Source organism: Pteropus alecto, unplaced genomic scaffold (assembly GCF_000325575.1).
Source record: "Pteropus alecto unplaced genomic scaffold, ASM32557v1 scaffold20, whole genome shotgun sequence".
Lineage (NCBI taxonomy): Eukaryota > Metazoa > Chordata > Mammalia > Chiroptera > Pteropodidae > Pteropus > Pteropus alecto.
In genome coordinates, this window is record NW_006436298.1 from 47,850,981 (window position 1) to 47,878,001 (window position 27,021).

General features: G+C 36.3%; 1 long non-coding RNA gene and 1 other non-coding gene across 3 annotated transcripts in view; one reads left to right on the forward strand and one right to left on the reverse strand.

The window, feature by feature from the left end:
- LOC112480629 overlaps positions 1-27,021 on the forward strand; it is a 141,582-nt gene that overhangs the window by 78,425 nt on the left and 36,136 nt on the right. For both annotated transcript variants that reach the window (XR_003046710.1, XR_003046712.1), the window contains exon 2: positions 16,590-16,722. This is a non-coding gene — a long non-coding RNA (uncharacterized LOC112480629). The remainder of the gene's footprint in view (positions 1-16,589; positions 16,723-27,021) is intronic.
- Positions 12,534-12,652, reverse strand: LOC112481016. Its single transcript, XR_003046783.1, has one exon. It is a non-coding gene; the product is annotated as a 5S ribosomal RNA (ribosomal RNA).

Sequence of the window (27,021 nt, forward strand, 5' to 3'; positions counted from 1 at the left end):
GGAATGTCCACTTGAGGTATTCAGGTCCAGATTGAACAACGCCGGTTGCACTGATGGGCACTCAGTCACAGGGTGCTAGGTGCCGAAAAGTGGACTCCTCTATTCCAACCACCAGAATGATCCATGGGGAGGGCTCTGGGCATAGGTTAAGGGAGTTCATGCCTAATTGACAGTTAGGCAGTTAGTGGTAATGACTTGGCTCCCGTGAGCTTCTGTGAACGTGTAGTTATCTTTCAGTTTTTGGGCAACTTCTTCAGGATAGGTTCATGGGCTTCTTCACCATCCTCCCTCCACACCCTTGTCCAAGATCTGTGATTTCTTTTTAGTCTGGAGGAAATCTCACTGCTTTCTTTGAGTTTTTGTCAGAGGGACTCCTTCTCTTCTGAACATTTTTTCCTGTTATTCTTTCAGTATAGATTTTAATGGCTCCTCAAAAGTACACCCTAAAATTGTTAACAGCTAAAAATAGAATTCTCTTTTCCTGAGGTGACAGGAGGGGATGTTAATCTTAAAGTCCTACGAGGTGAATAAGAGAAAACATTTGTATTCTATCCCTTTAAATCAGTAAAGCAAGGGAAGACATATCACACAGTTAAGTTGTCATATTAAAAGAGCTTCACTATGATTATCCTGGCACATAAATGATAAGGATTAATAGAATTTTAGAATTGAAGTGGGCTTAGTGATTCTCTTGTCAACCCCTATAATTTTGTGGATGAAGCACATAAAATCCCTACAGGGTAAACGATGCTGCTGAAGTCATGGCCCTGTGAGCCACAGAGCCAGGCCCCGCTCCAGACGGCTTAGTCCCCAGCCCAGTGTGTTTTCTCTCTGTCACATTCACATCACATGTGGTGAGAAAGTTTTAGATAGAGTTGTTGAATGCCAAGTTAATTCTATTTTATGAAAATGGATTTAGAAATTTTTGCTAGAGGTTAAAAAAATTGAGTAAATTCTCATTTACTTGAGTTGGCTTGAGTATATGCCCTTCCTGGAGGCTTCAGAAAAGGCTGGATGAATTTTCAAGATCCTTTTAGCCTTAATAGTGTATGATTTTCATTCATCTAGCCTTTAAAGCAAGAATTTCTTGAGGCACCTTCTATAAACAAAGCATCATATTGTGTACACAGAATAAAATAATGGGATAAAAAATGGAATGTAAAACACAGAGCTCTCTGGTGCGGTCAGATCCCTGCCATTTAGATGCCTAAGCAAAGACACAGGCTGTCCAAGGTATAAACTGGATGTAGCCAGTGACCGAGTGAAATGTTTGTTGGCCAAAACTGCTGTGTTCTCTGCAATGGAGGTGAACTAGATACCCAAATACAATGGGTTTGGGTCGGCTGAAAATCATAACTACTCTAAAGATACAATGTGGATGAACCTCAAAAACATTATACTAAATAAAAGAAGCCAGATACAAATGGTCATATATTGTATGATTTCATTCATATCAATAAATATCTAGAAAAATGTGCATCCCCAAAAAAACAGCAATCTACTTTCTGTCTCTATGGATGTACATTTTTCTGGATATTTATATAAATGAAATCATACGATATGTGACCATTTGTGTCTGGCTTCTTTTATTTAATATAAATGTTTTTGAGGTTCATCTACATTGCATCTTTAGAGTAGTTATCATTTGATACACTACTTCTGATGGGCCACAGGAAGAGTCAAAATTAATCATATGTATTTATCTCAGCTTTGGAAAGAGAAGACTTAAGTTTCAGCTCATTTCTCCAAGTACTTCTCTTCCTATGCTATATTCTTTATCTTCATTCGAAATGGGCGTGGCTTGTTTTTGCCAACTCAGTCTCCACACCCCTGGTAACAGCTCCTGATTTTGTCTCTCCCCAGCACAATCTTTGAAGTTCAGGTAATGCTGACCTAACCTCCTCATTTCTGGAGTGGGCACTGATTTCAGGCTGTCCAATAGGGTTTTCATTCCCTTGGCCACAGTTCAAGAGGGACACATATTCCAGTTGCAAGGTCCCATCTTGGAACTACAGAAATGTGTTTCCTTTTTGTTGAACTTGAAGCTGGAAGGCGTAAGCCTGAAAAGAAAGCAGAAAGAAAAGAAGGTGTTAGAGAGCCGAATCCTGGGGACATTGTTGAGCCACTTTGTCCAGGCATGTTTAATTAGTTACAAGCCTGGTTTTTTCTTTCCTTTTCTTACAGCAGTTTGAGTTGGATTTCTGTCACTTATAGCCTGTCACTGCAAGGCACCGACATGACCATGCTCACCTAGGGCTGGGGCAGTGTGGTTGAGGACATTCTATCTCAATACTCAGGAAAAGTCTTAGTTATCTTCAAAGTGAGGCCTCTCATACTCTCTGTCTACTCAGCTTGTCTGGGCAGTACTTTCCTCTGTTACAGACATAGTGGGAAAGTAAAATACTATTTGAGGTTTTGATATTTACCAATCTACCTATTTATACCTTGAATCTTTTTAGCATTTTTTAGTATTTTTAGTGTAAGTTTATATGAAAGGAGAAAAAAGTCTAAACTTTCTCTTTGGTTTCATGACATTAGATCCTTAGTAGAAATATTCTTTGGTTCAGTAGATTGAAGGATAGAATTTCATTCAATGGCATAGAAAAAAATGTAGGTCATTTTACCAATAAAAACCTTGAGGAATAACTTTTTTTTATCATCAAAGTCTTTCTGATGCAAGTTATCATAAGTACAGCAAACAGATAAAAATAGCCTTCAAAAATTAGAGTGGCTTTTTTTCTCAGTCTTTTTAGATTCTCATGTTTCACACTAACAAAGATGGTACCTTTTCATATTCCCTAAAAACATTCTCCTTTCCAACATGACTCAAGATTTTAAGATAAACTCTCAACTAAAATTTGGTAACAAATAACAAGGAAAGATGTTTCTTTTCATTTTCTCTTTTGCTTTAATTGAAAAGAAGATAAATTATAGAGGAATAGACCTAAGGGCGTATTCTTTTAGTCAAGGATTTCTCTTTTTATTGCAGAGATTCACCTCATCTTTGGACCTTTCGTGAAGAGCACCAGAAATGAAATGGCTTCATCAAAAGATATCTTGGCATGTAGAAGTTAATGAATCAATTTCTTTAGAAATTTAGATTTTGTACATTTATAAAGCCCTTAATAATCTAGTTGTATATTGTTATGGGTTGAACTGTGTCCTTCAAAAAGTTATGTTGAAATCCTAACCCCTACTACCTTAGAATGTGAACTTATTTAAAAATAGGGCCATTGCACATACAGTTAGTTAAGATGAAGTCATATTGAAGTAGGATAGGCCCATAATCCAATATAGTTGGTGTTCTTATAAGAAGACAGCCATATGAAGATAGTGACACTGACACAAAATGAGAATACCATGTGACAATGAAGGCAGACATTAGGATTATGCAGATGTAAACCAAGGAACACTGAAGATTGCTAGCGAACCACCAGAAACAAGGGAAAGGTAAAGAAAAATGTCTTTATGGATTTCAGGGGGAGCATGGCCCTGCTGACACCTTGATTTCAGACTTCTGACCACGAGAACTGTGAGGCAATAAGTTTCTGTTATTCAAAGCCACCCAATTTATGATATATTGTTATAGCAGTGCTAGGAAACTAATACATAATTATATTTTAATAAAATTATATTTTATATAATAATTTTTTACAATGACGAAAAGAAAGGCTATATAAGACCCCTACCGATATCCATATCGGGAGGCCTCAAGCTCTTTGCCACATCTGCTGTGAGGATGAAGACCATCTTAAGCAATCAGACTGTTGATATTCCAGAGAATGTCGACTTCACTCTGAAGGGACTCACAGTTATTGAGAAGGGTCCCAGAGGAAACCCATGGAGGGACTTTAATCACATCAATATAGAAGTCAGTCTCCTTGGAAAGAAAAACTAGAGACTCTGGGTTGACAAATGGGGGATTTTTAGTCAGTTCTGGCTACTAGAACAGAATACTATACAGTGGGTGGCTTATAAACAACAGAAACTTATTTCTCACATTTCTGGAGGCTGGAACATCCAAGATCAAGGCACTGGCAGATTCAGCATCTGGTGAGAACCTGTTTCCTGCTTCGTAGATGGCTGTCTTCTTGTTGTGTCCTCACATGGCAGGAGGGGCGAGTAGGCTCCCATTTATGAGAGAAGAGGGTGTTCAAAAATGTGAGGCAGCCCACCTCCAGTGCCACCACATTGGGGATTTGGTTTCAACACATTTAGGGGCAACGCAAACATTCACTCTATAGCAGTAGGGAAATAAAAAGGAGCTGTCTGCAGTTTGGACTGTCTGTGGTCATGTACAGAACATGATCAAGGGTGAGATACTGGGCTTCTGTTACAAGGTGAGGTCCATGTAGTCACATCTCCAATCAGCATCATTGTCCAGTAGAATGGGTCTATTGTTGAAATCCTGAATTTCTTGTGTAAAAAATGCATTCATAGGGTTCGAATGAGGCCAAGCATTGCTTGTTCAGTATTTCGAGCCCAGAGAGAAGTTAAGTCTTGAAGGAAATAACATTAAATTTGTATCAAATTTAGCTGCTTTGATTCAGCTGCTTTGATTCAGCCACACCAGTCAAAAGCAAGGATATCAGAAAAATTGTGGATGGTGTATGTGTCTGAAAAAGGAACAGTGCAGCAGGCTGATGACTAAGATCTAACAGTTTTCTAGTACGGAAACAACAAGGTGCTAGAGATTCCTAAGACTAATTTGTGTTATTTTAAGGATGCAAGAAAATAAGATAAAATATCTTCTATTGATTTAGGACTTAGAGAGAGAGAAAGACAGAGAGACAGAGAGACAGAGAGACAGATAGAGACACCCAGATAGATCACTTGGCAATATTATGAACCATGATTATTTAAAAAAAAAAAAAATTATAATAGAACTCAAAAAGCCCTGAGAGCATGTTTGGAAGCAGGTGGTGTCCTGTACAACGCTGCTTTTTTGCACTGAGCCCAGCTCCTTCTTAAACCCAGAGGTTCTCAAACTCCTATGTACGAACTCTAGATGAGATCTCTGCATTTCCTCCCTCTCTTCCCTTTTCCCCTACTTCCCCTTGCTCCATTAAAAAAAAAATTCTATAAAACCATGAAATATGTTTTATGAAAACACTGGGAACCTTTAGATAGGACATCAATAATAGAACTGTTTTATTTTTAATGTGGTTGTTCTATTATTTTTGCCAAACCATGAAATAATCCAAACACACAAGAATCCAGACTGCCAGCCACTTGGAGAATATCCCCAACTTGTAGCCATCCCTGTGTGGCACCTTGAGAATTGCCATGGTAATTATCTAGTGCCATGGATCTAAACCCTGGCCACACATTAATATGACCTGGAAAGATTTCAAAGCCTTCTCATTCCAGACCAATTAAATCAGAAACTCTAGGGAGAAGGCCTAGGCATCAGTAATTTGTAAAAGATCCTTAGATGATTCTAACATGCGGCCAAGATTGAGAACCAGTGGCTTAACGTGTTGTGTTACTGTTGGAGTCCGAACACTCTGATAATGAGAGGCAGAAGTGAGCACCCATCTCTGACCCTTATAGCCCTCTGCTTTTTGTTTGATTGGAGTTATATAAAACCTGAGTGGAACTAAGACTAAGCCTGGTAATTGTCATGGCAATGCCCTAGATTTTTCTATCAAATCCAATCTTATTTAGGATGGGAGATGCAGGAGTGACTCTGGTGATGTTAAAATATTTCTGCTCCTGTTTAGAATATTCAGCATTAAATTGAACAGTTTTTCCATAAAATTTCAAACACTAAAACTTTTGAGAACACCAGATCTCACCTGAATCAAAAAAATTTATCATTAATTATAAAGTGTGCTTTATCACAGGGAATTGTCTAGGCAATCAGCATCGTGTATAGCCTTTAATGCCTCCTGTCTGCTGAATGTGAGTTGTGCATATTGATAAAAAATTTGCAAATATCTTTGCTTATGCTCCATCACTTCCTTCTTTGATTGAATATGAAATAAATGGGATTTGAAAATCATAGAGCTAGCAAGGACCTGTACAAACCATTTTATCTAGTCCTCTGACTTTACATTTAGATGCCGAATTCACTATGAGAGTCAGGCTACTAGGGTCTTTTGTTAAATTCATGAATATTCCAGCATGGACTACTGGAACATCCTTCTAAGGAGGCTCCCTCCTTCTTGTCCCCCACCTTTTTCCCCCATATTGTGTTTAGAGTGATTGTTCTAAACACAAATCCAATCAAGTTACACCCTTCCTTGCTTAACATTCTTTCATGTTTGCCTCAGGTTCAAATTCAAATTCCTTAGCCTCACCTACAGTCATCTGAGAATTGATCTGACCCTGTCGCCCTCTGTAGATTCATCTCCTAGAGCTCGCATTTCTCACTTACCAGGGATTGAAATGGTCGAAATGCAGTTCTCCAAATGTCCTATCTGCCACCATACCTTTGCACATGCTGTTTTTACCCTCTATGATGCTCTCTCTCCCCCTATGTAAGGAGACCCTTCCTTTATTCTCCCATTTGGTTAGTTCATATCAGGGTGTAATGAGCAGGGGAGACATCAGAAATGGCAACACAAATTATGAAAAGTAGGAGAAGACTTAATGAGATGAGGGTAAAAGATTGGATGAATGGTATTTACACCCTGAAATAAAAGGCCTTCTTAATAGTTTTCATACAAAAAGCTTCAAAGTTACATGTAAGAAGACTGAGATCAAATGGGTTAATAATGGAATCCTCTGGGGTGGTGGTGGTAGTGGTGGTATTTCAGTGTCCCTAATGGGAGACAGAATGGTATCTTTTATTTATCTATCATCTCTCTTTAGTTTGATCTTAGGTGCAGAGGTTTAAATTAACCAACCATTCTCCTCTGTTCATGGCATATTACCATAGGTCTATACATAGATGTCATTCAATTTAGGTTTTTTTTTTTTTTTTTTTACTTTTTATAAATTTTTATCCACATCTTCACCCCTATTCCCTTCCTCCCACGTAAGGAACTATTCCAATATATTTAATGAAGTTTCTTTTATTTGTATGTGTACTTTGGGGGTATATATATAAATTCACTTCTAGTCACACTATATTCTCGATCTCATTCTATTTTTATTTTTTTCACCATGTTTTTAATATTACATGTGTTGTATATCAGGTCTGTGGCCTTCTAACTGCTGTAGCCACCATACTTAACTTCCCCTGTGCCAGGTAATCAGCACCCAGATAGCCCGCAGTTCTGTTTCTACAAACAACATTGAAATGCATATTCTCCTCTATGTCCCTTGTAGATGTGTGAGAAACTACCTTTGTGATAAATACTCAGGAATAGATTCAAGATATGCGCCCACATAATCTGACCAAATGGCGTTATAGATTTGACAGTTTGTGCTGTAGAATGTGCACCAGTCTACATGCCTACCAGCAGAGCACGGTATCTCCACCTCTCTACCAAACTTAGCAATACCCAGCTTTCCCGTATCTGCCCATATTACAAGAGCAAAGTGATGCTCATTTTGTTTTTCATCTTTTAAACAGACTTTACTTTTTAAAGCAGCTTTAGATTCATGAGAGCATTGTGGGGAAAGTAAAAAGAGTTCCCATGTATACCTTGCCCCGCACCAGCCTCCTCCATATCAGCCTCCTGCACCAGAGTGTGACATTTTTTATAACTGATGAACCAACATTGACACATAATAATCACCTCAAGTCCAAATTTACATTAGGGATTGGTGTTAGACATGCTGTAGGTTTTGACAAATGTGTAATGACATGTGTCCACCATTATAGTATCATATAGAATAGTTTCAGTTCCCTAAAAATCCTCCATGATCCACTGATTCATCCCTTCTCCTTCCCTAACCTCTAGCAACCACTGATCTTTCTATTGTCTCTATAGCTTTGCCTTTTCAGGAATGTCATATAGGTGGAATCATATAGTATGTATCCTAGAATGGTTTCTTTTACTTAGTAATATGCATTTAAGATTTCTCTATGCCATTTTTTAGTTATTCACTTCTTTTTAGCACTGAGTAATAGTCCGTTGTCTGGATGTGCCACAGTTTATTCATTCACTTACTGAAGGATGTCTTGGTTACTTCCAAATTGTAGCAATTATGCATAAAGCTACTATAAACATCTGTGAACAGTTTTTGGTGTGAATTTTCAATTAATTTTGGTAAATACCAAGAAGCACCATTGTTGGATCATATGGTATGAGTATGTTTCATTTTGTAAGAAACTACCAAACTGTTTCCAAAGTGGCTGTATAACTTTGCATTTTCAACAGCAGTGAACGAGAGTTCCTGTTGCTCCACATCCTCACCAGCATTTGGTGTTGTCAGTGTTCTGGATTTTGGCCATTCTAATAAGTGTGTAGTGGTATTTCATTATTTTTTTTATTTGCATTTCCTTAATGACACAGGAGGTGGAGCTTCTTTTCATATGCTTATTTGCCATATGTATATCTTCTTTGGTGAGGTTTCTGTTCAGGTCTTTTGTCCATTTTTTAATCTGGTTTTTAGTTTTCTTATTGTTGAGTTTTAAGATTTCTTTGTATATTTTGAATAACTGTCCTTTATTAGATGTGCCTTTTGCAAATACTTTCTCCTAGTCTGTGGCTTGTCTTTTCATTCTCTTGGCACTATCTTTTGAAAAGCAGAAGTTTTTAATTTTAATAAAGTCTAGCTTATAAGTTATTTCTTTCATGGATCATCCCTTGGTATTGTATCTAAAAAGTCATTGTCATACCCAAGGTCATTTAGATTTTTTCCTATGATATGTTCTAAGAGTTTTATAGTTTTACATTTTACATTGAGGTCTATGATCCATTTTGAGTTAATTTTTGGGAAGTGCATATAGTCTGTGTCTAGATTCATTTTTTGGTATGTGGATGTCTAGTTGTTCTAGCACTGTTTGTCACAATGTCTACCTTTTCTCATTTGCTCTTTTGCCAAAGATCAGTGACTACGTTTGTATGTGTCTATTTCTGAGTGCTCTATTCTGCTTCATTGATGTATTATGTCTATTATTTCATCAATACTGCGCTGTCTTGATTACTGTAGATTTAGAGTAAGTCTTAATTTGGAGGAGTTATCTGACTTTGTTCTTCTTTTTCAATATAGAGTATTCTTGGTCTTTTGCTTCTCCCTATAAACTTTGAGTTAGTTTGTCAATATCCAAAAAAAACCTTGCTAATATTTTGATTGAGATTGCATTAAATTTACAGATTAAATTGAAAAAAACTGACCTCCTTTTGGTTTGATTTGCATTTCTCTGAATACTAATTAGTTAGAATACCTCTCCATATGCTTCTGAGCCTTTTTGTTTCTTTTCCAGTAAACTCCTTTGTTATATTCTTTGTCTATTTTCTTCCAAAGTTCCTATCTTTTTGTAGTTGCTTTGCAAAATTTCTGTATATACTCTGGACATTGGTCCCTTATCAGTTTTACATTTTGCAAATATCTCCTTCCAGTCTTCTGTCTTAACTCTATCCATCATTTTGTTTGTTGAATAGAGATCCTTAATTCTGTTCTAATCAAATTCATACAAAAAAGGTTTGTGTCTTTGGGATTTTGTTTAAAAAGTTCTTTCTCACTTATAGGTTACAAAGATATTCTCTTCTATTTTCTCCTATTAACTTTATAGTTTTGTCTTTTATGTTGAGATCTTTAAAATACTTGTGACCACTTTTGGTCCAAGAGTTACTTTTTTTTCTTCATGTAGTGAATCAATTTTCCTAATTCTGACTCCAAATAATTAATTCTTTTCCTATCGATTTGTGGTGCCACCTGAATTAGAAATCAAGTTAGGTTTTGGATTTCATTCTGAGTGAGTTTGGGTCTGATTCTGGGCATTCTGTTTTCTTGCTTTTGTCTATATGTCTATTCTTACAGTGCAAACCACACTTTTTAAATAACAGCTTCATTGAACATGTGATGGTCTGTGATGATGATAGATCAAATTGGGGATAATTATTATTTTTATAATATTAAGTCATCCCATTCAAGAATATAAATTATCTCTCTACTTATTCAGGTCATCTTTATATCCTTCATTGAATTTTTACTTTTCTCCATGCAATCTGGCATAATCTTGGCTAAGTTAATTTCTAGATCCTTATAGTTTTGAACTATAAATGGTGCTTTATCTTTTATATTTTATAATATGCCTTTTATGATTTTGTAAGTTTAAAATTTTTAAGTTGATTTGTATCTGGCAACCATGCTTAGCTATTTGAGTAGTTATGGTAATTATTTTGATTCTTTTGGAGCTTTAAAGGTAGATGATCACATGGTTCTTCCATTTTGTTTTAAGCCTCCAAATCATCATAAATTTAGTGGCTTAAGACAACAGAAATGTATTCTTTCATAAGTTCTGGAGACCAAAAGTCTAAAATCGGTATCACTAGACCAAATTAAGGTGTCGGCATGGCCATACCCTGTCTGAAGAGTGTAAAGGAAAATTTGTTGCTTGCCTCTTCCATCTTCTGGAGGCTGCCAACATTCCTTGGCTTGTGACCACATCACTCTAATCTCTTCCATCATGATTACATTGCTTTTTCTCCTGTATGTATTGAATATCCCTCTGCGTCCCTCTTATAAGGATACATGTGATTGCATTTAGGGGCCACAAATATAATCCAGGATAATCTCTCCATCTTAAAATCCTTAACATAATCATGTCTGCAAGTCTTTGTCCTATAAGGTAACATTTTCAGGTTCTAGAAAATAGGAACTGATTTTTTGTGGGGCCATTATTCAACCTACTACACTTCCTCCAATATGATTATGTGTGTGTGTGTGTGTGTGTGTGTGTGTGTGTGTGTATAAAATTCAGCTCTCAACCTCACATGTTACTTAATGAGGAGACACTAGACCAAGACTTTTCTACTAAAGTCAGGTACTAGAGAGGAATCATATAATTTCTACTCCTATATAACATTTTTTGGAAGCTGTTACTCATTGTAATTAGAGAAAACAATTGGAGGATATAATAATTAGAAATGAAGAGTTAAAACTCTCTTTTCAGATGACTCAATTATACAATTGGAAAATCCAAAAGAATCAATTAAAACTTACCTCAAACAACAAAATAATTTAGTAATGTAGTAGCTTATAAAATTAACATTAAAAAGTCAGTAGCCTTCATAATAGAAACAAAAACCAATTACAAAATGTCATGGAGGAGAGGATCCCTTTTGTGATATTAAAAAAAGAAACTAAGTGCCAGGGTAAAACTTGATTGGAAATGTTCCAAACCTGTATGTGGAAAATACATCTGAAAGTTACAAAAGTCAATTTCAACAAATGAAGTAATGTGTCTTGTTCTTGGATAGAAAAACCCAACATCGAAAAAATCTGTTTTCGCTATTTATAAATTTATGAAATGCCCAATAAGAATACCATCAGATTCTCCCCAACATCTCCCCCTGGAACTAGACAAGTTGATTATAAATTTATCTGAAAGGACAAACAAGCAAGAATAGCTAAAACACCCCCAAAGAAACAAGCAAATGGATGAGAGAATGGGAGGAGTTGCAGTTACTAAACATTACAATGAACTGCAAACCCTTTATAATTAAGACAGTTTGGTATTGACACATAAATAGAAAGACTAATGGAACAAAATAGCAAAATGAGAAGTAGACTAAATTGCATATGGAAATTAAGTGTACAATAAAGACAGTATCTCAAATCGGAAGGAAAAATACATGTTTTTAAAAAATAGGTATTTTTAATAACAAAGAAAAGATCATGGTTACTTACAGCAAATTTAGCACAATTAGGAAAATTTAGTATAATATTTGTCAACGAAACTCAGCTGACCAAATTATTAAAACATTGTTCTTACTTTGTAGTTCTGGATGGGTGTCAAAGATAATGGTTCCACTGTGTTCACTTTAAACTAGAGCTATAAATTTTTAATAAGTGAAATTCAGATGCTGTGTATCCAGTATTGTGATGGTAAATATGTTTAACACACACATACACATATACATATGCGTGTGTATAATATATATGTATATGTGTGTATTGTAACTTTTACTGACATAAAGGATGTTTAGCAAGCACTTTACAAATAGTAATAAAATATACAATACTCTCTATTATAAACTCCATATATTAATTGATTCTCACAGATGCTTTCCTTTGTTTTTGCCAAATGCTTATCCATAACCAACTTATGGTTGCAATTTATGAGTATAATTTTCCTATTAATGTAGGTAGATATTTTTGTTTACATTAATGAATAAGATAGAAGTAAAATTAGAAAGACATAATGTTGAATCTTGACTTCACATATTTGTCAATGACGTGACTTCTTTGCTGAATCTGATAATAGTTTTTAAATATTGGAAAATTATCCCTCAATGTTTTTTGTGCTATTCACAATGTAACAGCTACAGACACAGTGAATTTTTAAGATTAATCTACATTGCTAATATTTTCTCCTTCATTTTCTTTTTTTTAGGCGAGGCAACCCTTGGTTAACCTCACAGATTGCAAGGACCTTTGTCAGCTTACAGTCTCTTATTTGTTATTTTTTATGCCTACAGCACCTGGTCTTCCTAGATGGCCTCCCATCCAAGTACTAACCAGGCCCGACCCTGCTTAGCTTCCGAGATCAGACGGGATCGGACTTATTCAGGGTGGTATGGCCGTAGACCTTCATTCTCTTAAGTCTAGACCAGGAATTGGCAAACTATTTGTAAGGGCCAGATAGGAAATATTTTAGTTTTGGGGGACATTGTAGTATCTATTACAACTATTCAACTCTGCTATTATAGCACAAAAGCAGCCAAAGATAATATGTAAACAAATGGGTGTGGCTGTGTTTCAATACATTTTTATTTACGAAAACAAGTGACTTGGATTTGGCCTGCTAGTTATAGTGACTCCTGTTCAACAGTCAACAAAACAATACATTAAACCCTGATGTTAGCATTGCTGCTTCTGTGGTGTAAATGCTTTCGTTATAGCTAATTTCATGCTATTAGTATATTGTCTAATACCAAGTTGAGAAGAGATGTACAGCAGCATACCACTCTATAGTATTTCTACCACACAGATGCTATAGACATAAATAATCTCAAGAGCCTTAATAATAGTAAAATATATTAAAATAATTAAGAAGTGATGAGCATTGATTATTATTAGGTTTGTTTTTAACGTGGTTTACTTCATTGTACATTGATATAATCTATTCTGTAATAATGGTTGAGTTTAGCAATCAGCTCACAAAATTTCTGAAAATTTAACAATCAGCTCTCCTGAGCTGGCATGAGCCAGCTCCAGCATATCACTGTCTATAGCCATATGGGAATAGAGAAAATTGGATCCATTATTTATAGTATATAACAGAAGAAATTCCAAATGGATCAGAGACATAAATGTAAAAATAAAATTAAACCATACATGTACTAGGAAAGATGTGTATGAATTCCTCTATAACCTGGGAATGGGAAAACTTTATGAGCTGTTTTAAATACAGAAGCATTAAAGAAAACGAGACTATATTAGCTTCATAAAATGAACTGAGAATTATTGTTTCTTTTTGCATTTTCTGGAACATAAGAATTGTGTTTTTGAAAATTTGAGTCTATTTTATTTGTTATTGATTGATTGATTGTGACATTAGATAATGAAATCTAGTAAGTTTCAAGTGTACGATTCAACAATAAGATAGATATATATATATTGCATTGTATGTTCACTGCCCATAGTTAGAGTTCTTTCTGGCACCACGTGTTTGACCCCTTTTACTCCGCCTACCTCCCCCCTCTCCCCCATCCTCTGGTAACTGCTAGTCTATTGTCCATGTCCATGAGTTTCTGTTTGTTTGTCATGTTTGTTTGTTGCTTTTAGGTTTATATCCCACAAATAAGTGATATCATGTGGTTTTCCACTTTTTCTGTCTGGCTTATTTTGCTTAGCATGATTATCTCGAGGTCCATCCATGGTGTTGCAAATGGCAGTATTTCTTCTCTTCTTGTGGCTGAGTAATTTTCCAATGTATATGTGTACCACAACTTCTTTATCCAATCCTCTATTGAAGAATACTTTGGTTGCTTCCATGTCCTGGCCACTGTGAATAATACTGCTATGAACATCAGTATGCAAATATCTTTTTGGATATATGTTTTCAAATCTTTGAGGTATATATCCAGTAGAGAGAAGAGAGTCCATTTTAAAAGCATCCAGGTTTAGAGATCTTTCGGATGGAAATTCAACTACCATTAAATTTCTTTAATCCTTGTGAGTCTATTTTAAATTCTCTTTTTCTTCTTATACCAGTTTGACATTTTATGTTTTCTAGGAATTTATCCAATTTATCTATGTTTGTTTTTTAAATCTGTAATTATTTTCTTATTTTTATTTTTTGATTCTTGTTTTATTTACTTTTGTTGTCTTCATTCTTCTTATCAGTCTTACCAATTTTACCTTGGTAATTTTTTGGAAAACAGAGCTTTCAGTCTTATTAGTCTCCTCTACTTAAAAAATCATTGTATTGTTTCTTTTCCTTTATTACATTCTTTTTCTTCATTGGGATTGCTTTGATGTTCTATTTTATAACTTCTTAAATTGGATACTGAGCATATTCCTTTTCAACTTTCATTGTTTCCTGATAAACATATTTAAAAGTATAAATGTTCTTCTAAATACTGCTTTAGGTATGTCCCGCAAATTTTGTGTTGTCATGTTTATTTAGTTTTAGAAATTTATTCATGTCGATTATAATTTCATTTTTAACCAATGAGTCATTTAGGAATATGGTATTTTCAAAATGTGGGACTTTTTAAAAAATTTCCTCTTATTCATTTCTAATATTATTTTACTATGTTTGAAAGATACAATGTATGAGATATTGTTCCTGGAGAGTTTATTCTTTTAGGTCTAATATATTCATGTAAATATGTGCATGCTCTTAAAATGTGTATTTGCTATTATATGAACTTTTATAGCATATATATTAAAAGATATGCCATTAGAACATGCCTAACAAAGATCTGAACAATATAATCAATACGATAAAACTAATTATACTTTTTAGATAAAAATCTCCTTAATTTTTGTTTGTGTAATACATTTCTGATAATTGGGTGTTACAAATTGGAAGTATTCATGTTTCTCTGTATGTTTTCAGTTATTATAACCAATTATTAACTTCATGCGAATATGTTTGTGATGGTTATATCTTCGTGCTCTATAGTATTGTTTACCTTTTACCCCCAATTTTTTTTTGTCAGCTCTTATGATCGCTATTCCAGATTTCTTTAGTTTTTTTCTTTTTTTTTTTTTGTCATTCATTCTTTCATTTTTGACCTTTTTGAGTCTTTGGTTTTAAGACTGTTTCTTAAAGACAACATATTTTTGGATTTTGTTTTCATTTTTTAATACCAACAGAGAGTATTTGCTTTTCGTGAGTTAACTTTATTTAAATTTATTGTAATTGCTATTGTAATAGATATTTTTTCTCCTACCATATCTCATATTTTCAATTTACTACACTTTCTTGTTGTTTTTGCTGGCTCAAAAAATTATTGTATTTTTGTTCAAGTGTGGCTTCCCTTAAGATGCTTACTCATGTTTATGTATTCCTAATAAATTCTTAAACTTATCAATATCTGTATATTCATCCTAACTAGGTAAATAATTTAGTAAATTCATGTGTATGTGTATATATATAATTGTTATTGTACACACATGCATACATACACCCCTCCTAATGGTTTTGCTTCTCTGATTGAATTCTATTACTCTCAGATACTGAAAGAGAGAAAAAAATTAAAAAGAGATAAGGAAAATTCCAAACCTGGAAACATCAGAATAAAATTTTGAAACATCAAAGACAAGGAAAGAATTTTAAAAACTTCCAGCGATAATGAAGAGATCAACGACTAAAATAAAAATCAGATTGAACAGTGGGCACAAGACGACAAATGGAAAAAATACTTTTTAAATATTAAAACAAAATAATTTGAACCTAGAATTTTATACCCAGCCAAATTGCCTTCAAATGTGATGGCTTAATATATATATATAAAGACTTAATATACATATGGCTTTATATATAAAGACTTAACATATATATATAAAGACTTTATATATATATTACATATATATATAAAATATATATATATGACTGAGAATGAAGTTATACTGAGAACTTATGTTGAAAGTGGTACTCAATATTCAAGAAATATTGTAACTGTGATAAAATTCCTTGGTAAAGTTGTGTTTTTATTAAGGACTAAAATGAGGAAAAGACCAAATTTACAAATGCATCTAAAACAATCTAGAACTAAAATTTGACATAATATCAGTATGGTAGGAGTGGGGAAGGGGAATATATGTATTGCAGGGATTTGACCTTATGAAACTATGAAAGCTGGTTAAGCAATCTCTGTAAAGCTATCGTCTTTATGTCCAATGCTGGAGCTTTAAAACTACAGAACAGGCAGTTGGGAAGGGAAGATGGAAGTAAAGTGGAATTAGGCAAGATAAGCTGGCACCCACAAGCATGAGATGAAGCCTGTGAGGACAGACAGAAACTCATGTTAGTTCTTGTTGCCTCTAATCTTGATTGTATGTGTTTCTTGCAGAAACCAGACCATTTCATCACAATTGCCAAACATGCAGCTGGTCTAGGAGTCAGAGAAGCTTAGCGAGGATCTATGGAAGGTGAAGCTGTTGGAGGCTCCACTGATATTTCACCTCAATGAGGAGAGTGAGGAGGTAAATGACAAGGCCCTTTATATCTTTCACAAGGACCTCACTTATGGCTCATTGTACCTGAAAATGTATGGGAAAAGAAGTTTTGGGAAACGCAGTTCAATCTAGCCAAAATGACACAGCACTTTTCCTCCCACCCTCCATAACTCCTACCTTTCTTTTGTATTTTCTATCTCTTTACTCTTTTCTGTTGACTTGTAGGAGAGTTTCTCATCTGACCTTCAAACTCACTGATTTATTCATCACCTTTATTCTCTTTGTTATGTATCTTATCTATTGTTTTATTCATTTCAGCTATTACATATTTCATACCTAATACTCAGTCGGGTTCTTCTTTATGTTTTCTTGTTTTTGCTTCATATTGCTGATATCAGCCATAACCTCTTAATATATTCATCTTCATTATTTTAATTTCTTGCTCCTGCTCCTCCCATAATGCTAATTTAGATGATTTATATTGCTGAGTTTGTTATTTTCTTATATAGTAGTTGTATTCCTTACACGGATTTCTGGTCATTTTGTCCCAAGAACTGCTCTTCTCCTTGGAATATTTGTTATGACACATGGTCATGTGTTGGGAAATGGCCAGTTGATGTAGGTGAACGTACTTATAGGTAATTTAAAGCCAAGAAAGAGCCTCGGAGGCCACAGAGCTGATAGTGATCATTCCAATTTGCCCACCATCCACAAATAACTTCTCTAGTGTGTACAGTCATGTACAGCATAACAATGTTTTGGTTAACGATGAACCACACACAAAACAGTGGTCCCATCAGATTATATTGGAGCTGAAGAATACCTATTGCCAAGTGACATCGTAGCTGTCATAAGGACATAGCACAACATATTACTCTTATGTTTGTGCTGATGGTGGTGTTAATGAACCTACTGTGGTGCCTGTCAAATGAAGTATAGCACATACGATTATGTACAGTGCATATTACTTGATAATGATAATGAACAACTGTGACTAGTTTATGTATTAACTATGCTATACTTTTCATTGTTGGAGTGTACTCTTTCTATAAAAAAAAGTTTGATGTAAAGCAGTATGCTGTGTCATATCGGCAGAAACCTTATAGATCTCTTGTGTATTGCATCTCTTGATTGTATCATTTTTCTCATGTTTCATTTAATCTTTTGTTGTTTTGTACAGTAACATGCTGCACAGGCTTGTAGCCTAGGAGCTGTAGGCTATACTGGATAGCCCAGATCTGTAGTGGGCTGTATCATGTAGGTTTCTGTAAGTGTACTCTGTGATGTTTGTACAACGATGAAATCACCCAGCAACACATTTCTCAGAATGTATCCCCGTTGTTAATCAGCACATGACTGTTTTTCCCATTTTAAACTCTCCAGAAAGTCTCCATAGATTTGGTCCCCTTGCCCTGGGGTTTGGAGTGGGAGGGGTATAGTGGTGAGTACAGGGGTAGCTGGTCAGTACACATCCACCCTTTCCATCTCTCTTTACTCCCGCAGTGCATTTGCATTGCCCTCATCCCTCATCGGATCCTCCTGCTCTCTGCCCCCTGCCCCCTGCCCCCTGCACTCTGCTGTTATTTCCAGTCTCTGCGATGATTGGCAGGCTGTGATGATGCATGTGGGGGAGAAGCTAGCACAGAACAAGAAGCTGTTCTTTGTTCACCTCACTTCTCACAGCAACCCTTGGCTGCCATTCTCGTGGGCTGAAGCATTCTCCCTTTTACCTCCCACTTCCTGCTTACCCCCTCCCCGTTACCCCCCATATAATAAGTCCCGAGTCTTCAGATTCCCCAAGGACCTCTCACAGTGTTTTATTTTATTTTTTGGTTATTAATTCTTCAAATCCAAGTTTCCCTCTAGCTTCTATAGTTTCTCTAAGGTTGATTTTTGGGAAGGAGCCAGTGGCCAATGTAGTTTGCCATACTGACACGATGTAAGAAGGGTTTACAGAATGGGCAGGTGTATCACAGAGAAGGGAGAATTTGAGGCAAATGTATGAGTCTTAAGGAGAGAGAGGCTACCAATGTACACCAAGAGGTGCTTTTTTCCTGCATTCAATTTTTTATTGTAATTAATGGTATTTGTGTGTGTGTATATATATCAGGCTTATAATGAAAATGGCAGTGTTCACTACTTCCTACTCCAAAATTCTGCTCAGGCAACAATTTTCAACATTAAAAAAAAAAACAAAACAACAACAACAACAAAACCTTTCTAATCTCCTGAGAACTTATTGGATTTAGAGCTGCACAGCACTTTCTCCTTTCCATACTGGTAAATACAGGGCACAGGATGATGCCATCCAGGATTTCTAGGCAGCTGCCTTGCATTTTATGCCTTCCCTAGAATTAGTCCTAGTGGCAGCCATGAAAATAAACCCACTTTGTTTTCTAAATTCTGTGCACAAAAGAGTCAATGAATGTCACATTAATGACTCATTGAAAATCCACTGCATCCTGTTTCTCTGACTTCTTGGAGGAAGTAAACCCCAAGATTTTTGAGAACACTCTTCGCAATTTCTCCACTAAACACTCCTTTCAAATGTTTACAAGAGTGGCAGTGTCTTCATTATTATGTCTAAGACTTTCAAAGACATTCTGTTGTGTGATATTTAAACACTGTCGTGGTTTATCTCTAGTTGAGTGGACGGGTGTAGTGTAGTGTGTCTCGCTTTTTGCTTGTTCTCATGTAATGTGATCATGCAGGTACAAATAAGAAAGAAAGATTTATTACATGACAGGAGAAGACACTTCTAATTGTTAGGATCAGTTTTAACACTCTCAAATAAATTGGCAAAACAGCAGTGCCATATGTACTGAGAGGAGAAAAGTAAGAGGAAAACTGCACAAATCTTAAAACTAAACAACTTTCTTTTGGTATTTATGTACACATTCTAAGAAATATGCTTATATTATTATTTCTTGATTTTTCAATGTTAGATATTTTCTTTAGCTTCCTAAAGTAGAATATGAGGACTTAGTGTCTGTACTTACTGTATTTTTGCCTCCAAAGCATTCTCTTCCCCTTCTTACGCAGGCTTGCCAATATAATTATATCACTGCTTCTGTTATCAGTACTGAGTGCTTACACCATTGTGCCCATGTAAATGCTATTCACATCTGAGACATGTAGCATGCTAAGATTACGTTTTCTTACTTGTGTACCTTTTTATTTTCTTAGCATTCATACTTGCCTTTCTTTCCCCAGTTGTTCAGGGCTCTGTGTGCCTGTCATAATTCTCTGGATACTTTAATAGAGTTGAAAGCATCCGATAATCAAGCTGGTTCTTCCCCAAAGCCTCATTCCCATCCCATCTGTGCAAGCTCAAATTCCTGCTCACGCCGAGTGCTGTTTTGACCTTCTCTTCATTATCATCTTGGAAACTTCCTTTGCCTGCTTCCCTGTGCTAGATCTCCTATTATCTAATTTTATATCTCCCTCTTTCTTGATTAATTCCCTTGTTTAGTGAAAAAACTAATATCTTTTGATTATTTCCTAAGAAAGAATCCATAAGAGATAAAAATTCAAGTCTGCATGTAGTGGACTTTTGCCACTCAGGCTGCATTTTTGAACACCCCTTCTCATCGTTTAAACAGTTTCCCACATTACAAATTCTACATTCTTATCAAAGAACATTTTTTTTTCCAAGTCATTTTTCCATTGCTAGATTGCAGACATGTGATTTTGATTCCACCAGTCAGCTGTGTGTGTGCCAGTCAGAATCTGGATCCAAAGCTGAGTTACTTAGGAAAGAAGCAGGGCCTGAGGCTTCCGTTTGGCAGGTGCAGATCTGGGTAAGGCAGCACAGAAGGGATCTGGAGTCCAAAATATGACTGTAGCACTTGATTTAGCAGCCTCCTGGCAACAGCAGAGGCAGAGGTTGGAACTGGCACCTGTGACATCAGCCTCCCTGCTTAGTGGCTTCTATCAGAGGCAGCAGCTCTGTGCTGTGGTGCTGGGGTGTCACTCCTGGAAGTGCAGTCCATTCTCTTCCCCTCTGTAAGCTCTTTCTACCTCATAACTAGTCCTTTTGGCTTAAACTGGTGTCTTCGTCTACTATAAAAGAATATCACAGATTGGGTGGCTCAAAACCAACAGAAATTTATTTCTCACTGTTCTAGAGGCTTGAAGTTCAAGATCAGGGTGCCAGCATGCTCAGGTCCTGGTGAGAGCCTTCTTCCAGATTGCAGATCGCTGACTTCTCACTGTGCCCTCACAAGCTGAAAGGGACAAGGGAGCTTTTTTGGGTCTCTTTTATAAGGGCATTAATCTTATTCACAAGGACTCTGCCTTCATGACCTAATAACCCCCCAAAGTGCCCCCCCACCAATGCCATCACCTTGGGCATTAGGATTTCAATATGAATTTTGGAAGGACACAAACATTCAGACCATAGCAACTAGCTAGAGTAACTTCTGCTGTATTAAACTAACCTGGCCAATATGCCTTCTCTGCCCAAAGGTGTCTTGATTCTACTGTAAGACACAAGATTTGAAACCATTTTCCTCAAAAATTAGAAAGCATTTCTCCATTGCCTTTGGCGTCTAGTGTTGTTGCTGAGAAATCCGAAGACATTCTTTGTCCTGAGTCTGTATGTGATTTACTTCTTCTCTCCAAAGCTTTTAAAAATTTTAATGTAGTATGTATTCTTAATTTTTTTGGTTTTATATTATCAAATTTACAAATGGTTATATTTTAAAGAGTTAGAGTCCTATATGTTGTTTTATGAAAAATAACTATCTTCCAACTTTGTCCCCCGCCATTTCCTTAGCACTAGAAGCAACCACTTTCACCACTAGTATATATGAATATATAATTAAATGCATATTTAACACATGTGAAATGGATCCTAAGGAGTCTTTCAAAATTCTTACATTTGGCTGTTATTCACCTTTTCAAGAAAGCATTATACATAAAAATAGATGACTGCCATGTATCTAAACAGGCCTCAGAGAATAGGGGTTAGAGATCCTGTAATAGTAGTTGTTAATGAATTTTTCCTCCCTTTTCACTCATTTGGTAGCAGGATCAGAGCTTGGGCTGAGGTCTGAAAATAGAAAGAGCCTCTCTTTCTAGGAGGCCACAAGTAAGAAGTCACATGGTTTTGGGTCTATGATGTTCCTGGACAGCATCCAGGATGGGGCTCCTGACATGGGGAAAAGTCCAGGGAGTGAAATCAAAAGAGCTGCAGTAGGAAGCCAACGAAAGCTTCTTGGCTGAGCAGAGCACTAAGGGATTGGAACACCCCTCCCTGAGACCAGAAAAACCACTGTGTCCTGGCCAGGGGGTGTACTGGCAGAGGCCAGCCTCAGCTGATTGCTCTTACTCCTATTTAAGCACCAGCAGAAACAGCAGCATCAGGCAGAGGAAGCCACTTTAAGCTGTCCGGGGTTCAGCTGCACCTCCATCTGCCTTTAGTGCACCTGTTCATACTATGCCAACCAGCTTCAGTAGCTGCTATTAATTTCTCCAACTATACAGTAGTACATTTGGCTCCAAGCTAGCAAAGTGATGGGATAGGAACAAGCAGAATTTTCTCCTGAGACTATTTAGCATCCTGGAATTTCTATCTATATGGAAGGGGCAAGGGGACCCAAGAGAGAAACTGATTTCCTGCTAATATGGACATGGAGACTTGAGTGTAGTATCAGGGACCATCCTGGGGCAAGGCTGGCTTTCATTCAAGAAACAATGTGTGAAATAAGACATACCAGTAACACATTATATTTTACTGATATTATCTCTCAACTTCTCTTGATACTTGCAGCTCTGGTTATCTGTTTTTATGGACTGAATGTTTGTGTCCTTCCAGAATTCATATGTTAAAATCCTAACTTTCAATATGATGCTATTTAGGAGATGGGGCCTTGGGGAGTTATTAGGTCATGAAAGTACAGCCCTCCATAAATAAGATTAGTGCTCTTATAAAAGAGACCCCAGAGAGCTCCCTTGTCCCTTCCACATGGGAGGACACAGTGAGGTGATCATCTGTGAACCAGGAAGTGGGCTCTTACCAGACACTGGGGCTGCCAGCACCTTGATCATAGACTTCTCAGCCTCCAGAACTATGAGAAATAAGTGTTTTTGTTTAATCTACCCAGGAAGATCCTTGCGATTTTGTTTTTGTATTTTTTTTTTAAGCACTTGAGGATGAGAGGTTGGGGAGAGAAAGAAGTGTAAACTGGGAAGGATTGGACCTGACATGGTTTTCTGAATCCAAAACTCCACTGCAGTTGCCCCTGTGAAACCAAGGCAGTTTCTACAACTCATAAAGATAATTTTGTATGCAATTTGTACATTTCTTCCGTGCAGAATTGGACTTTTTATCAAAGATAGAAAAGAAAAGCCTAACAACTTAAAGCTAAACATAAGGAGCTCTGACCTTAGTTTCCCAGAACAATAGCCAAAAATAAAAACATTTTTTAAAAGCCTACCAAAAAAACAGAACAAAATGAAAAAAAACATAAAACCCAAACCCTGAACAAACAGAGACACTTGGGGCATCATTAGATTTATACTAACACACAAGGTGAATAACACACTTTCGATAAACAATGATAAGCCTGATAGGAAATGTGGAGCAGTATTGGCCACTAAAGCTTTTCTGGAAATGAAAAGAGGCAAACAGCCCAAACCAGGCTCCACACTGTGACTCTCGCTAGATTGCCTATCTACTCCATCATAGCTGTTTTTAAGATCCTGGAAAACAGTTCCCTGGCTTAATCCAAGGTGAATTGGACACATGGAATCTTTCAGTCACACTCAGTTCTGCCATTGTCATATTTACACAGACGTTGTGTCAGCTGTCCTGATTCCTTGGGTGATGTGGGGCTGTATCTATGACTGTGACTAATGAAAGACACACCTGTCCTTTGTGGTTAGGGAGAAAGGGCACTAGAGAATAGTTTTATATATTAAATGGAAGGTGTAGGTTAGAAATGAACAAACGAATTCCAATAAGATAAGTGAGATTTTTTTTATTTGATAGCAAGTGATTATAACTTGAAAAAATTCGAATATGAGAGGTTCTAGTCAAGCATTTTTATTTTTTAACTAGAAAAAGAAATCTTTAAAGTAAGCAAAAGTAATCAGAATCTATCAACTCAAAAGAGAACAAGATATGGAACTTGGAAAGGAAAGGTAATAACAGCAACAATAAAGTTCAGGCTCTGTTATTTTTTTGAGGCTGTTTCAATAAAATATAGTGTAACATAAACAATTTCTTGGAAAAAACCAATCAACTGTTCTTCTCTTTTTATCTATGGCTCTATATTTCACATGAATTATTCACTGCTGTGGTTAGTCCTCTGTAGTTGGTGCATCTCTGAAGAATTCTGGGATGTTAAGTAACAATGAAAGTAAAATTTGTAATATTTTATTTAAAGGTAAATGTTAATTAAAGCTTTATTTATAAATAATTATACTTGTTTTTAATCTAAATGCTTTCTCAATTTCAGCTATTGATTTCATTTCATTCAAGTCTTGGATTCGTACTATGTGTGTTGCAGTCTGATACATTATGCTGTCTTTTTCAATTCAAAATACCCTATTCACAGAAAGTGATTTTTCCACATTGCTTGCTAACCTATTATCTTTCCATAGCCTCTGAGGGATGTCTGTGTGATGTGTTACACTGAGAGCAAAATCAAGCTTAAGGCAATGTTTCCTAGAGGTTTCTATTTCCTCAAGCTGGCTATCAGAACCCTAATGTAATATTCAGCTTGGGTCTATTTGGTAGAGGTATCTATATGATCTAATTTTGAGGTTTTTTTTTTTTTTACCTGAAGACATTATAAAGATAATAAATAACTTTCTGAAAATAATTAAAACCAAACCCTGGAATTAGACTCATTATTAACTCATTATTTTGTCGTCTTTGTTAATAGACAACAAAGGCTATCATAAAGTATAATTTGATCTCACTTTTTAGTTCTCTATCCTCTGAACAAGTGACTCAGAGAATATTATCTGTTAGAATCTCTGTTCTTTTGGATTTCTCTTTTATTCATCAACAGTCCATGCCTCTTAATGTCCCAGGCTCTCTATGCTGAGATGGGCCGACTGTTCTCAGGCTCGACGTATATCAAGGTTATCTAGGCTTTATCCATTGTTTCTGTAGACCTACTTGAGCATGGAATGCTCTAGAGGAGCGGTTCCCAACCTTTTTGTCACCAGGGACCAGTAGCCCTATGAGAATTTAATGCTTGATGATCTGAGGTGGAGCTGAGGCAGTGATGCTAGCTCCGGGGAGTGGCTGTGAATACAGATGAAGCTTCGCTCATCCACTGATCACCTCCTGCTGTGCAGCCTGGTTCCTAACAGGCCACAAGCCCATGCTGGTCCATGGCCCAGGATGTGTGGACCCTTGCTCTAGAATATATTGATGTCCTACTCTACTTGTGTACCTGTGAGCAACTATGGATTCTGTGCCAGCCCCTCCATTCTCTCCTCATCTGAGCTCTGTTCTGCATCCAACTTCTCTCTTCCAGCTATGGTGTAGTCCTCTCACTATTGTCTTGAAAGGTGTGGAGGGTTCTAGTCACCTTCTTTGGCCGAAAGAGTACCTCCCTTATGGAGACGAGGTGAAATAAAGTCCTCCATTGAGCGATACCAAGATATTTCCTACTCAGTGCCATTAAATAACCCCCAAGCAACAGTGGCTCTGGAGATGTATGCTTCCTGTCGACAGTGAACACAAGGATAACACTTAGACACAAAGGAGTGTGTTTCAGAAGTAGAGAGAATTACTTGTAACTAATAACCAAGCAACTGCTCTCTCTCCTTCTCTTTTTCCTTCCTTCCTTTCTCCTCTCCTTATTCCTTCAAATTACTTTGGAAAGAAGTTGGACTTACCACATATTAGACACAGAAGTGGTGGCTTGTTAGCCCATATTACCATACATTCTCAATCTTGCCTGCATCAGATTTATCTCTAACAGCTTAAAAAAAAAAGGAAGCTCAAGCCCCACTTCTAAACTAATGAGACAGAATCTCTGGGGATGAAACTTACGAAGTCTATATATAAAAAAGAAAATCTTCACTCTTTAAAAAACACTCTAATGTGAGTCAGTTTTGAGAACCTGCAGCCTGAATGTTGCCTGCTGTAGCCATGATGAGTCAAATGTTACAACTGATTACACTGATTGTGTTGGAATTAGTTTAGTTCCATTTAACTCTCTCTTTGACGGCCTGGCTAGAATGGAATAGTGTCAAGATTAAGAGTGTGAATTGTCACCTCAGATGGCTGAAATTCAAATCCTGACTTTATTTACCTCCACATGTTTTATTGAACAAGCTATTTAATCTTTCTATGTTTTAGTTTATTCATCTGTAAAATAGGAACTTAAAATAGTACCTATCTCCTAGCCTTGTTGGATGATTAAATAAGATGAGACACATAAAGCTGAGAGTAGCACCTGACACATAGTTAATGCTGGTGAAGTATTAGTCATTACCGTTTTATTATCATGATCGAACTACAGGGGGCTCCTAGAGTTTGAAAGGACTTTGAAAGATGATCTGGTCTTCAGGCAGTTGGACATTATTATGATTCTACTGATTAGAAAGCTCAGGTTCTTAATTGATGTGCCTGCCCAAGATGATTCAAGGTAAAAGAACAATTATAATAACAAAAACAATAAAAAGTAATATTTAATGGCCATATGTAGAGCCGGATGGGTGATAGAATAATCGGAGGGAATCATTTCATAAACTATATAATTGTCTAACCAATGTATTGTATACTTGAAACTAATAAAAAAAAGTTTTTTAAATATAGAAAAAAGAAGGAAAAACGACAGCAACGTAGTATCTTAAAATGTCCTTTAAATAAAATGCTTCCTTTTCAAAAAATATAAAAAAAGTAATATCTGTTGTGAGGTTACTACATGCCAAACACTGTATTAAGTATTTGATGTACATTATATCATTAACCAGATACTTTTCAACTGTTAATGTGCACATAAAATCACTTGGGGGTCTTGTGAAAATGTAGATTCTGATTCCATAGGTATGAGATGGGGCTCAAGAGCCTACATTTCTAACAAACTTCTAGGTGGTGGTGGCACAGGTGGTCCAGGACTCCTGCTTTGAGTAACATGGGTTTAACCTGATATGATGGACACTATTTATTGTCCATACTTCATGTTTTATAAACTGATGCTATGAGGAGAAATAACTTTCTCAAGGTCAAGGAACTTGAAGCAGAAGTGTTGGGGCTCAGACTGATTGTCCTCCTTAACCACCACACGTGACTTCATTCACGTGTATGTAGCAGTGGTGTCTATGCCATTTGGCTTCTACTAAGTGACAGAACATAAA